Raw genomic sequence first — 14,504 nt, 5'->3', positions numbered from 1 at the left:
AGAGCTGCATCTTCTCGATTACAGGTCACACTGGGTAGTCCAGATACGCCTGGCTTCAACATCATTGGTTTGTTGATGTTTGCAGACCAATTTCACTGCAGAACATCCCAGCATCTTGCCATATTTGGACATCACCGAGTCTTGGAGTGTGCAACGATATCGTTACCTTCTCCAACCTTGACCAGGTGAAAGTGTTGTGGTTTTTATTCAAGTTGATAGGAACCCTACCGTGCTGGGTGTGCAAAATTGCCTTGCTCTAGTGATCCGCATAGTGATTTGGCACATGTTTTACGCCGGATGCCCTTCCTGACACAACCCTGGTCGCCTCTTATGACACAGGGATATGGTACACCTATTTTAACCAGGGTATACACGGCCTAGTACACTGGTACTCATTCCGCCGACCTCGGAAGGATGACAGGCTGAGTCAACCCCCTGGTGTATTAATTCAGTGGCCCAACGGAGCTTGAACTCAGGACCTTTTGGATCCCAAGCCGCTGCTCTAACCACTGCACCAACACCAGGCTCGCATACATATATACATATATATATATATATACATACATACATACATACATACATACATACATACATACATACATACATACATACATACATACATACATACATACATACATACATACATATATATACATATATACACATACATACATACTTTTCCCCTTCTTTTGTATGACCCGGTTAGAATAGGTGTACCATATCCCTGTGTGTCATAAGAGGCGACCAGGGTTGCGTCAGGAAGGGCATCCGGCGTAAAACCTATGCCAAATCATTATGCGGACAACAAAACAAATTTCAATACCGGATCGGTCGAGGCCCGGGTTACCAACGACCGCCACCGGTACCGGTGGTCAGCAGGGTACCAGTGGAAATTGTGCTACTGCTGGGCGAAGGAGGAGAAGGAGACGGGGGAGGAGAAGGAGATGGGGAAGGCGAGTCCGGAGGCAGTGGGAGAGGGGGAAGGGTAGAAGTGTGGAGATGAGAGTTGGAACTCTGAATGTTGGGACGATGACTGGCAAAGGGCGAGAGTTGGCTGATATGATGGAGAGAAGAAAGGTGGACATACTGTGTGTACAAGAGACCAAGTGGATGGGGAGTAAGGCTAGGAGCATTGGAGGTGGTTTCAAACTGTTCTACCATGGTGTCGGGGTAATCCTGAAGGAAGATTATGTCAAGAGGGTATTGGAGGTGAGGAGAGTGTCTGACCGAGTGATGAGTGTGAAGTTGGAAATTGAAGGGGTGATGATGAATGTCATCAGTGCATATGCCCCACATATGGGGTGTGAGATGGAGTATAAAGAATATTTCTGGAGTGAATTAGATGAAGTGGTGGAGAGTGTATCCAAGGATGAAAGAGTGGTGATTGGAGCAGATTTCAATGGACATGTTGGGGAAGGGAATAAAGAGGATGAGGAGGTGATGGGGAGGTACGGTCTCAACAAGAGAAATGTGGAAGGGCAAATGGTGGTAGAGTTTGCAAAAAGAATGGAAATGGCAGTGGTAAATACGTATTTCAAGAAGAAGGAGGAACACAGGGTGACATACAAGAGTGGAGGAAAGTGCACACAGGTGGATTACATCTTAAGTCGGAGATGCAACCTGAAAGAGATTAGTGACTGTAAGGTTGTGGCAGGGGAGAGTGTAGCTCGACAGCATCGATTGGTGGTCTGTAGGATGACTTTCGAGGTGAGGTTGAAGAAGAGAGTGAGGGCTGAACCAAGGACCAGATGGTGGAAGCTGAAGGAGGAAGACTGTTGCGTGAAATTTAGGGAGGAGGTGAGACAGGCGTTGGATGGTGGTAAAGATGGGTGGGATGATTGTGCAACGACAGCAGAAGTTGTGAGGGAGATGGCTAGGAAGGTACTTGGTGTGACATCTGGACAGAGGAAGGAAGATAAGGAGACTTGGTGGTGGAATGAGGAAGTACAGGAAAGTATAAGGAAGAAGGGGTTGGCGAAAAAGAAGTGGGATAGTCAGAGAGATGAAGAAAGTAGGCAGGAATACAAGGAGTGGCGGCGAAAGGCAAAAAGAGAGGTGGCAAAGGCCAAGGAAAAGGCATATGACGAGCTGTATGAGAAGTTGGATACAAAAGAAGGGGAAAAGGATTTATACCGATTGGCAAGACAGAGGGACCGAGTTGGGAAGGATGTGCTGCACGTTCGGGTGATAAAGGACGCAAATGGGAATGTGCTGACGAGCGAGGAGAGTGTGTTGAGAAGGTGGATGGAGTACTTTGAGGAGCTGATGAATGAAGAAAATTAGAGAGAGAAGGTTGGAAGAGGTGGAGATAGTGAATCTGGAAGTGGGGTGGATCAGTAAGGATGAAGTGAGGACTGCTATGAAGAAGATGAAAAGTGGAAAGGCGGTTGGCCTAGAGGACATACCAGTGGAGGCATGGAAGTGCTTAGGAGAGATGGCAGTGGGGTTGTTAACCAGATTGTTTAATAAAGTCTTGGAAAGTGAGAGGATGCCGGAGGAGTGGAGATTATGTGTACTGATTCCGATTTTCAAGAATAAGGGTGATGTGCAGAGCTGTGGAAATTACAGAGGGATAAAGTTGTTAAGCCACACCATGAAGTTGTGGGAAAGAGTAGTGGAAGCTCGGTTGAGAGGAGAGGTGACGATCTGTGAGCAGCAATATGGGTTTATGCCAGGAAAGAGCACCACTGATGCGATGTTTGCTTTGAGAATGTTGATGGAGAAGTATAGGGAAGGCCAGAAGGAGTTACATTGTGTGTTTGTGGATTTAGAGAAAGCTTATGATAGGGTGCCAAGAGAGGAGTTGTGGCATTGTATGAGGAAGTCGGGAGTGGTGGAGAAGTATGTGAGGATCGTGCAGGATATGTATGAGGACAGTGTGACAGCGGTGAGGTGTGCGGTAGGAATGACGGACCGGTTTAAGGTTAAAGTGGGATTGCACCAAGGATCGACTCAGCCCTTTCCTGTTTGCAATGGTGATGGACAGGTTGACGGACGAGATCAGACTGGAGTCTCCATGGACTTTGATGTTCGCGGATGACATCATGATCTGTAGGGAGAGTAGGGAGCAGGCTGAGGCGAGCCTCGAGAGGTGGAGGTACGCACTGGAGAGAAGGGGAATGATAGTCAGTAGGAGTAAGACGGAGTACATGTGCGTAAATGAGAGGGAGGGTGGTGGTATGATGCGGTTGCAAGGAGTTGAGGTGGGGAAGGTGGATTGGTTTAAATACTTGGGATTAACTGTCCAAAGTAACGGAGAGTGTGGGAGAGAAGTGAAAAAGAGAGTGCAGGCAGGATGGAGTGGGTGGAGAAGAGTTGCAGGAGTGATTTGTGGCAGAAGGGTAGCTGCAAGAGTGAAGGGGAAAGTATATAAGACGGTAGTGAGACCAGCTATGTTGTATGGTTTGGAGGCGGTGGCACTTGCAATAAGACAGGAAGCGGAGCTGGAGGTGGCAGAGTTAAAGATGCTGCGATTCTCGTTGGGAGTGACGAGGATGGACAGGATAAGAAATTAGTATATTAGAGGGACAGCGCAGGTTGGCCGGTTTGGAGACAAAGTGAGAGAGGCGAGATTGAGATGGTTTGGACATGTGCACAGGAGGGAAATGGAGTATATCGGGAGAAGGATGTTGAAGATGGAGCCGCCAGGCAGGAGGAGAAGAGGAAGGCCAAAGAAGAGGTTCATGGATGCGGTGAGGGCGGACATGCGGGTGGTTGGAGTGTCAATGGAAGATGTGGAGGATCGAGCGAAATGGAGACGGTTGATCCGCTGTGGCGACCCCTAACTGGAGCAAGCCGAAAGAGGAGGAGGAGGAGGAGGAGGAGGAAGAAGAAGAAGAAGAAGATATATATATATATATATATATATATATATATATATATATACATATACATATACATATACATACACATACACATACACATACACATACACATACACATACACATACACATACACATACACATACACATACACATACACATACACATACACATACACACATACACACATACACACATACACACATACACACATACACACATACACACATACACACATACACACATACACACATACACACATACACACATACACACATACACACATACACACATACACACATACACACATACACACATACACACATACACACATACACACATACACACATACACACATACACACATACACACATACACACATACACACATACACACATACACACATACACACATACACACATACACACATACACACATACACACATACACACATACACACATACACACATACACACATACACACATACACACATACACACATACACACATACACACATACACACATACACACATACACACATACACACATACACACATACACACATACACACATACACACATACACACACACACACACACACACACACACACACACACACACACACACACACACACACACACACACACACACACACACACATACACATACACATACACATACACATACACATACACATACACATACACATACACATACACATACACATACACATACACATACACATACACATACACATACACATCGGGGCGTATTATGTGTCGTCCATCTGTTCCTGTCCGCACTCGAACTCCCAAAGTTTTCAACTTTCACGTTTCATATTTGGTACATAGGTACAGACTGTGGAGACGGTGTGTCGCAGCATACGTTCTTCATCTAAAGTGGTTGCCATGGCAACCACGATGCTGTTTTACATCCGTTCCTGTCCGCACTCTAACTCCCAAAGTTTTCAACTTTCACGTTTCTTATTTGGTACATAGGTACAGACTGTGGAGACGGTGTGTCGCAGCATACGATCGTCATCTAAAGTGGTTGCCATGGCAATCAGGATGCTGTTTTCCATGTCGTAGCACAATTCTGTATATACCTTCTTGTTCGGGCGTATATTGTGCTCACTTGCGCTCTTGTTACTGATTACAATATACAAATACATATATTGCTTTAAAATTACTTGGATCAGACTTCACTGCAATGCTTTATAAAAAATATTAATTATTAGATGAGTCTTTTAAAAACGATAAATGTATAAACAGGCGAGCATTGGGTGGCTTTGACACCAAGTCTGGTCTCTGTTCACGCTCGATGGGGTCATCAGGTCGTACGAGAACATGACTTCCTTGATTTCAGTTATTTATCCCCCGCCAACCAACGAAGTTGGCGGGGGGGTATAGAAATGGGTTCCGTCTGTCCGTCACATTTCGTTTCCGGAGCTTAACTACAAATCCCCTCAAGATATATTTACGAAATTCGGTACACATATCAAGCAAGTGATGAACTGGTTTTCTTTTGATATTTTCTAATTGATAGATTACATGGTTTGGCAGCCATGTTGGATTCAAGAAGAATATTAAATAATGTTTTCTCTGGAATCACATAACCTAACGAAGCGAAAATTTGCAACTATCATCTTCCATCATGTCTGCATACATAGTAAAAATTATGACGTCACAAGTCACATGGTTTGGTGGCCATCTTAGGTAGAAAAACACACCTCATCCGATTAACACGAAACTTCACACACGTATTCCACTGGAGGATTGGAGCCAGAATGTAAATTTATGATGTCATAGGTCACATGGTTCGTCAGCCATCTTGGATTGAAAATTAATAAATCTTTAAAATCTTCTTCTCCAGAATGGCTGGACAGAACAAGGGGAAACTTCACATACATATTGCACATGCTTAGGGAATATAAGTTTGTTAATCCTCATTTACTATGGCGGGGGATATCGAAGACTTTGTCTTCAACGGCTGCTAGTTACTTTTGGTTAGTTTCCATGAGTTTCCTGGAGCTGGGATATTGACACTTTTGCAGATGTGCCAGTTGATTACTCTGCATACTTGTGCCTTCAACTGTGTAGAGCCGTTCTGACATGATTTTTTTTACATCACGATAGGAGGTGGCTCATACTTTGTTTCAACGTTGTAAAGCCTATACCTGCCCAGTTGACTCAGTTCTGCCATTTTCTTAAAGCCATTGGTATAGCAGCCTTGGGTTTGGACATAAATTATGATTTGTTCTCCATCCCAGTTGAACTGACCTCTTATTAGCCATTCCAAAGGGCCTTCTTTGTCTATCTCAATCTGTCAAACTGTTATTTATTTATTTTTTTAATACCTTCCTGCCCTTTTATCATTCTTCAAGTTGTCGATGTATATCTGATGTTTTGTTTTATATTTTTCTTTTGTCTTTTTATGTGTGTATGTATACATAATTGTGTGTGTGCCACCTCCACTGGTAGTCATCTCCACTCATGAGTCTCTAAGACTGACCATTCTTCCCTGGTACTGAAGCATCCATTTTCACTCCATAAAGGTGCCACGACTCATGGACCAAGCCATCTCCTTATCCATGCTCAGTTTAACCCTCCATCCCTGAAGTGGCGCTGACAACGATGTCAATCCGCATGACCTCCCAGTCTCAGTAGTTTCCTTCTCAGTTTCATCCCTTCTCAATGGGATGGAGTCGGAAAAATCTATCACACAGCAAGGCCAGGCCACGTTCAAAACACGCGTCGATTGGCACAACTCCGGGCACTATTTGTGTGGCCCTTGGCCTCACCAAAACTACCGTCTTTGGCTCTCGCTCCCATCAATGTCATCGTATTTGGCATGGTCCTCGCTGAAAAAAATGTGTGTGTCTGTATCTGTCTCTGTGTGTCGTGAATTTGATGACCTTACTTGGTCAAGTAATGACCCATAACAGTTATTACCACATGACCTCTTCACAACCAGCGTCATCCGCCACACAAACGCATGGTCTCTGCCCTACTGAGGACCAGTTAGGAGGTTGGTTTGCAGTTCGGCAAGAAAAATCAACCAAAACGGACTCTTCCGACCTGAAAATGATGTTGCGCTGATGTCACACGAAAATGCAAAGCGCCAATTTTCCTCCAATCTAGGATGGCTTCTGTGTGCTTACTGAGGTCTTTGAAGACTGAAAGATGTGTGGATATACATACATACATACATACATACATACATACATACATACATACATACATACAGTGGTTTCAAAAAGTTTGTGAACACTTTGAGAATTTTCTGTATTTCTGCATAAATTTGACCGAAAATGCAGTCACATCTTCATTTAAGTGTGAATAATAGATGAAGTGAGCCTGATTAAACAAATAACACACGCAAATTTTTTTCCTACTTTTTCATTGATTTATTGAGCAAAATCATCCAACATTCAATTTCTTTGTTGGAAAAAGTATGTGAACCTTTTCATTCAGTAACTGGTGGCACCCCCTTGAGCAGCAATAACGTCAACCAAACTTTTCCTGCACATCGGCTTGAAGGAGTTTTGACCCATTCCTACTTGCAGAGCTGCTTCAACTCGCACGTCGATTGGCGCAACTCTGGGCACTATTTGTGCGGCGCTCGGCCTTACCAAAGCTACGGTCCTTGGCTCTCGCTACCATCGAAGTCATTGTATTCGACATGGTCCTCACTCAAAAAATGTCTCTGTCTCTGTGTCTATCTGTCTCCATGTGACCTCGCGGTCTCGGTCTCCTCCTTACTCGACTGGATGGAGTTGGCAAAAACCAACAAGCCACAAAGCCAGGCCATAGATCTTGATATAAATATTTGGGGGCTTTCTTGCATAAACTGCTCGCTTCAGGTTCTGCTACAACATTTCAATTGGGTTAAGTTTGAACTTTGACTTGTCCATTCCACAATGCAAAATCTCTTCTGCTTCAGCCATTCTGTTGTAGATTTACTTGTGTGTTTAGGATCGTTGGCTTGCTGTATCACCCACTTTCTGTTTAGCTTCAGCTCACTGACGGATGTCCTGACATTCTCCTGTCAAATTTGCAAGTACAATCCAGAATTCATGGTTCCGTCAATGATGGCAAGCCATACAGGTCCTGAGGCAGCAAAGCAGCCCCAAACCATGATGCCCCCACCTCCATGCTTCACGGTTGGGATGAGGTTCTTATGTTGGAATGCAGTGTTTAGTTTTCACCAAACATAACATTTCTCATTTCAGCCAAAAAGTTCCACTTTTGACTCCTCTGTCCACAGAACATTCTTCCAATAGTCTACTGTATCATTCCAGGTGGTTTTTGGCAAACTTAAGACTGGTGGCAATGTTGTTTATGGAGAGCAGTTGTTTCCTCCTTGCTATCCTCCCATGCACAACTTCTTATTCAGTGTTTTCCTGATGGTGGACTCATGGACTCTGACATTAGCCAATGCAAGAGAGGCCTGCAGATCCTTAAACGTTACCCTAGAGTTCTTTGTGATCATCTGGATTATTGTACGTTTTGCTCTTGGAGAGATTTACGTTGGACAACCGCTCCTGGAAAGGGTAACAATGGAGTTTAATTTTCTCCTTTTGTACACTATCTGTCTGACAGTTAATCAGTGGAGTCCAACATCTTTGGGAATTGTTTTGTAACCCTTTCTAGACCGATGAGCATCGACGCCGACTTTTTCTGAGGTCCTCAGAAATCACTTTTTATCGGGATATGACACGCTTCCACCAACCCTGTGTGGTAAAGACCAGATTCTGATGGTGACAAACAAAGTTTATGTTTTTCATACAGGGCAGGGCTACCCAAACTCACTCCTGATTATCATCCCATTGATTGAAACAACTGACTCTAATTACTCCCTTAATTGAGCTGATTAACCTGGAGGTTCACATACTTTTCCCAACAAAGAAATTGAATGTTGGATCATTTTACTAAATAAATAAATTAAAAGGTAGATTTTAATTTATTTATTATTATTAGTTATTTATGTTTTTGTGTGTGCTATTTGTTTCATCAGGTTCTCTTTATTTGTTATTGACACTTAAATGAAGATGTGATCACATTTTAGATCAAATTTATGCAGAAACACAAAAAATCCAAAAGGGTTCACAAACTTTTTCTCACGACCGGACATGCCTGAGTGGCCTGAAAAAGTATTCCCACCTCCAAACTTATCACATTTTGATTCCACCAGAGCTGATCACCTCAACCGAAGGTGGAAGGAGGTTGTTTTCACCCCATTTTCTGTCTGTCTGTCTCTGTCTGTCTATATGGCTGTCTGTGAGTCGGATATCTCAAAAAGTTGTAGACGGATTCGGATGAAATTTGGTGGGTAGGTTGGGTGTGTGACGAGAACTAATTGTTTCAATTTTCGTGAAGATCCAAATCTAGATCCAGATATGAGAATTTTTTTATTTACAAAGTGATTCTTCGAGCCATTGAGAGAGGGTTCCATAAATGATATATAGCACAATATCTCAAAAAGTTGTGAACAAATTCAGACAAAAGTAGGTGGACGTATTAGGTATGTGACGACGATGAATTGTTTAGATTTTGGTGAAGATCTGGATTCGAGAATTATTTTTATTTTTAAAGTGATTCTTGGTGCCATTGAGATATGGGGTGGAAAATAATGTTGTTATGGTTATGGGGATAGATGGAGGAATTTCATCGGAAAGTTAGGATTGAAGAGAGTTGTTTGGTTCGTGGCCGTGTAGGAGACATCTCAATGTAAATTAGGTAGGGAAACTGTGAGGGTAAGTGTTACGTGTCACCACACAGGGGGTAATGCTGCATTAATTGGATAGGGATTAAGGTAATTTCTCCCAGTATGTGATTATTACTACATTTTTGAAGTACCCTTGTAAATATTTGTACTGTCATTAAATCCCCGGGTTTTTTTAAGTTGCTGTGTCCGTGTATTTGTCGTGGGGTTCGAGTATAAACCTCCTTGTGCTGTGCATCCATCTGTACCATCGCTCTGCCAGTGCCAATTGCCTCTAAGGATCAACGTGCTCACCTCCGAAGGAAAACTGCTCAGCTATCCGGGCTGGCTGGTATTAACCGCCATCCACCATAATTAGGTATGTTTATGTTTTTCATACAGGGCAGGGCTACCCAAACTCACTCCTGATTATAATCCCATTGATTGAAACAATGGAAAGGAATTTTTTTTCCACTTTTTTCTACTATCCACCAACAATATATAGCATGATATCTCAAAATTTTATTGGGCCAAATACATTCTACTGGATCAGGCATTGCGTGGCAGAGGTATGCGCTCTACTGAGTGCTGTTCTAGTTTCATGATGCTTTCAAATCAAACTTGATATGGTCTTCACAAACTACGCTAAAGTGAAAAAGCTGAAAAATGCACCTAAAATGTGATGAAGTTGGATTAACAGAGAAAATCAGATGATTCTTTGTTGCATAAGTATTCAAACCCTTTGCCTAATTAGCCCTAAGTCACTTCAGGATCAAATTATTTGTTTGAAAGGTTAAAAAAAATAAGTGTAATAGGTTTCACCCATATGTAATCAGTACTTTAACTTTAAAATTAATATAAGCTTCCCCACTTATCTAAGGAGGTTTTAGGTGCAACTCACTTGGTCAACCAACAAGGCAAACATGAAGACCAAGGAACTTTCCAAAGAAGTCAGACATAAAGTGGTGGAGAAGCACCATTCAGGAGAGGGATATAAGAAAATTTCAGTCACTCATTATCCCTTTGAGTACGGTGAAATCCATCACGAAGAAGTGGAAGACATATCATACCACCCAGATTCTCCCAAGATCAGGTGGTCCATCCAAACTCAGTAACCGGCAATCAGGAAACTGGTTTGGGATGTCACTGTAAATCCAACAATGACTTTGAAAGATCTGCAATGGTCTGTTTGAGATGAGGGTCAGTGTTCATCAATTAACAATATCCCATTCCCTTCTCAAAGCTGGCCTCTATGGACAGGTGACAAAGATGCCATTACTGAAAAAGCATCTTGATACTGCATGCATGTGGAGAAAAATATTGTAGTCAGCCGAGACAAAAATTGAACTTTTGAATCTAAATTCAAAGTGTTATGTCTGGTACAAGCCTAATACTGCACATCACCCATTCAATACCATTCCTACGATCAAGTATGGTGGTGGCAACATCATGGTATGAGGCTGATTTTCATCTGCAGGGACTGGCAAGCTTGTCAGGCTAGAAGCGACAGTGGACGGTGCCAAGTAGAGAAGAATCCTTGATGAAAACCTGCTTGAGTCGGCCATGAATCAGAAACTGTCCTGTTGAAATGTGAATCTCCTACCCAATAATCTGAAGCACAAAGCTAAAGCCACACTGGAGTGGCTGAATAAGAAGAAAATAAATATTCTTGAGTGGCCCAGTCAAAGTCATGACTTGAACGCAATTGAACATTTGTGGCGAGACTTGAAGATTGCGGTCCATCGACGATCCCCATCAAACTTGGTGGAACTAGAGCAATTTTCACATGAACAATGGGCAAAGATTTCACCATCTCACTGTGCAAAGCCGGTAGAGACCTTCCAAAAAATACTCATGGCAGTCATTACTACAAAATGTGCTTCCACCAAGGACTGACCGAAGGGGCTGAATACTTTTGCAACCAGTGAATTTTGATTTGTACATGTTTTTTTTTAAGGTATTCCTGACATGTAACCTCCTTCAACTACAACAGTGATTAGTTTGATGTCTTCAGTACTTAATAAAAAAAGTTCATTTGGAAAAATTGCTTCTTCATAATTCATCGAAATGTGGCATTGCTGGAAGGGGGTGAATACTATTCCAGGTCACTGTACTGTACATATATATCAGTCGAGGGCCTTGCAATTGGTTTCACAGAGAAACAGTAATCTCTGGGCTATCATCGATATATAATCATGAAAGTGTTAGCCATGGAAAATCCAAATGCCACCGGCAAGCAGTGTGCCATACCTCAATTGCAGGTAACCCTTTTAGGATTTGCTTGGTTCTCGTGCAAGCATGCTTTGTTTTGTCAGGTTTTTACGATGTCCGGTTCCTTTCTGCTCATTGTGGAGTTTATTCCTGGATCAACTGAACACTAATTATCTTGTCAAATCCACGGGTGTGCTGCTGTGCTTTGCTAATCTCAGCTCCCTCGCTTGGACATGACGAATTCCTTAATTCAAAGATCCCGACAAGTTTCTTACACAATGATATGAGGCTGAGCTGCTTGTCTCTTGCCCCTTGGCTGACTTTCTTCACGTTTGTGCTTAATTTTAGTCATCACTGCAAATCGCCTCTGATTACCCATGGGCCATTTTGTGCTGAATGATCATTTTGGACAATTTTTTTTTTTTTTTTTAAAGCTATGGTTATGGGAAGCAGAAGTCATTCCAATGTTGTTTTTATTGAGACCTATTTGTGTTTTAACTTTGCTTATATGAGGTTTTAAAATAACTATATAAAGAACAAAAATATCACCATTTGAAGGCTGCCAAGAAAAAAAAACAATTGTAAAAAGGGATCCTCTTAAACTACAGGCTTATTAGCTTGCTTCTAATTATAAGCAAGGTCATGGAATACATCATTGCAGTTGACGTCAAATCCTTCCTTTTCTCCAACGGCCTGATCTCAGATCACCAGTTTGGTTTCAGACCGGTTATTCTGCCTTCGACATGCTGCCTCTACTCTCCTAACAAGGACAAATGTGTCCAAGAGCCGCGTCCTAAAGGCAATAACAACAACAACTTCCGATATTTCGTCACGTGCCTTGATGGAGCCAATAGTGAGACCCGTCATGGAGACTCCTGTTCATGACGAGAAAATCATGTATTTACGAAATTACAACACATTAAATGGAATAATCTTTAAATAGTAACGTGAACTTTTCGAAACTTTAAAGCAAATGTCCGAATATATTTAAAAGTTGATGACAGACACTCTCAAAAGGCACCGTCGATGCGAGGATGTGTACATGTGTGTTTAGTATCTAAGGAGATCCGGATCCTGTATATAAAAAAGCCGAGTCCTCAAGGTTTTGTCTTCACCAGAAGAAGAACGCGGAGCTCTCTTTTCGCCAGCGTTCGCTACGCGAGACTCTGCTAAAACTAAATGGAAGCCCTCAATTTCAGACATGAGATCAGAGCCATCTTTCTGGACACGTCTCGAGCCTTTGATATAGTCCGGCACCCCACCTTAATCTCCAAACTCTCCACCAATGACATCCAACGCCACCTCCCCTCACGAGGTGGCGTGTAGTTCTTTACGGAATTCTCTCATCTCTCCTTGTCAAGGCTGGAGTGCCCCAAGGCAGTATCTTGGGCCTAGTCTTGTTGCTCATCTTCATCAATGATCTCTGATTACCTGGAAAATCCTGCCTCTCTCATCGATTCCACCCTTGGCTGTATTGTCTCATCCGTCAGGGAGCAGCTTCTTCCCTCTCTCTAGATCTTGATAGAATCAGGAGCTAGTCCCACACTTGGAATATGTCTTTCAACCCTGACAAATCCCACACTCGCACTGTCTCTCTAAAAGGCCCATCTAGCAAACCTTCCCATCTATTTCCTAAACAAACCACTTGAAGAGGTTTAGTCATTCGAAGTTTTGGACCTCACCACCAGCCATGATGTTTGTTAGGTGGACCGTATTTCCAAGATGGCCTCCAAAGTCTGCCACCAACTGTTCATCTTCGGCTGTGCAAGGTGTTTCCTTGCCAAATCTGAACTTTTCACAGCGTACAAAGCCTTCATTTGCAGCTTGATGGAGTACTGCACTCTCCCTTTTGGGCTGGTGCCGCTAACTTGCACCTTGTCCTTCTTGATGCCGTGAAAAGCAAGGCCTTCAAAATCATTGGGTTACTTAATCACAGGCAGGTTGGTCGCCTATCTGTATTACTCTGCCTCCCTTTTGAGCTTTCATCCTCTGCCCTCGATTGGCTCTGTCCCTCCCAGGTGTCTGCAGGATGCACACGGTCTGTCAGTAACTCTTCCTGTTCAGCTCTCAAAATCCAAGCTCACTGCTCACCTCCACTCATTTGTACCTCTATCTCACCTGTGGAACCAACTTCCCCAGGTTGTTCAGTCTCATTCTTCCCTCAAGGGCTTCGAAACAGCTGTTCATCACAAGCTTAGGTCATCCCCCATCCATACTCATGAAGATGAACGAGCATGGCTATTATGGGTACGTGAGCATACGTGGATTACAAACTCTCCATTCCAATGTAAGGAGTTATAGCCTGGTGTTGGTGCAGTGGTTAGGCAGCGGCTTGGGATCCAAAAGGTCCTGAGTTCAAGCCCTGTTGGGACACTGAATTAATACACCAGGGGGTTGACTCAGCCTGTCATCCTTCTGAGGTCGGCGAAATGAGTACCAGAATACTGGGCCGGTGTATTCCCCGGTTAAAATAGGTGTACCATATCCCTGTGTCGTAAGAGGCGACCAGGGTTGCGTCAGGAAGGGCATCCGGTGTAAAACATGTGCCAAATCACTATGCGGATCATACGGATGATCTGCTGTGGCGACCCCTATCTGTGCCTCAGCCATATGCCCGTTAATTCTCACGTTGATGATAACCTTGGATAGATTCCCCGGTGAGGCTGCAGTTAGTTTCTTTTGTGAGTAGAGAGCCGCAGAAGCGGGTTTATTTCTTCTCACAGTAGATTTGCATATCCTGGCATAATGCCCTTTCTTGTCACAATTC

The 14,504-nt window shown here is 43.2% G+C and overlaps 1 protein-coding gene across 1 annotated transcript in view; it reads left to right on the top strand.

Annotated features, from left to right (window-relative positions):
• The window catches only part of LOC147018511 (rho guanine nucleotide exchange factor 3-like), an 84,304-nt gene that overhangs the window by 10,418 nt on the left and 59,382 nt on the right, over nucleotides 1–14,504 (top strand). The gene's annotated exons all lie outside the window — the stretch shown is intronic.

Source organism: Eptatretus burgeri, chromosome 10 (assembly GCF_056783735.1).
Source record: "Eptatretus burgeri isolate ZD-2024b chromosome 10, Ebu_testis_v1, whole genome shotgun sequence".
NCBI lineage: Eukaryota > Metazoa > Chordata > Myxini > Myxiniformes > Myxinidae > Eptatretus > Eptatretus burgeri.
Note: the sequence above shows the minus strand (reverse complement) of the source record. Positions and strands in the feature narration are given on the sequence as shown.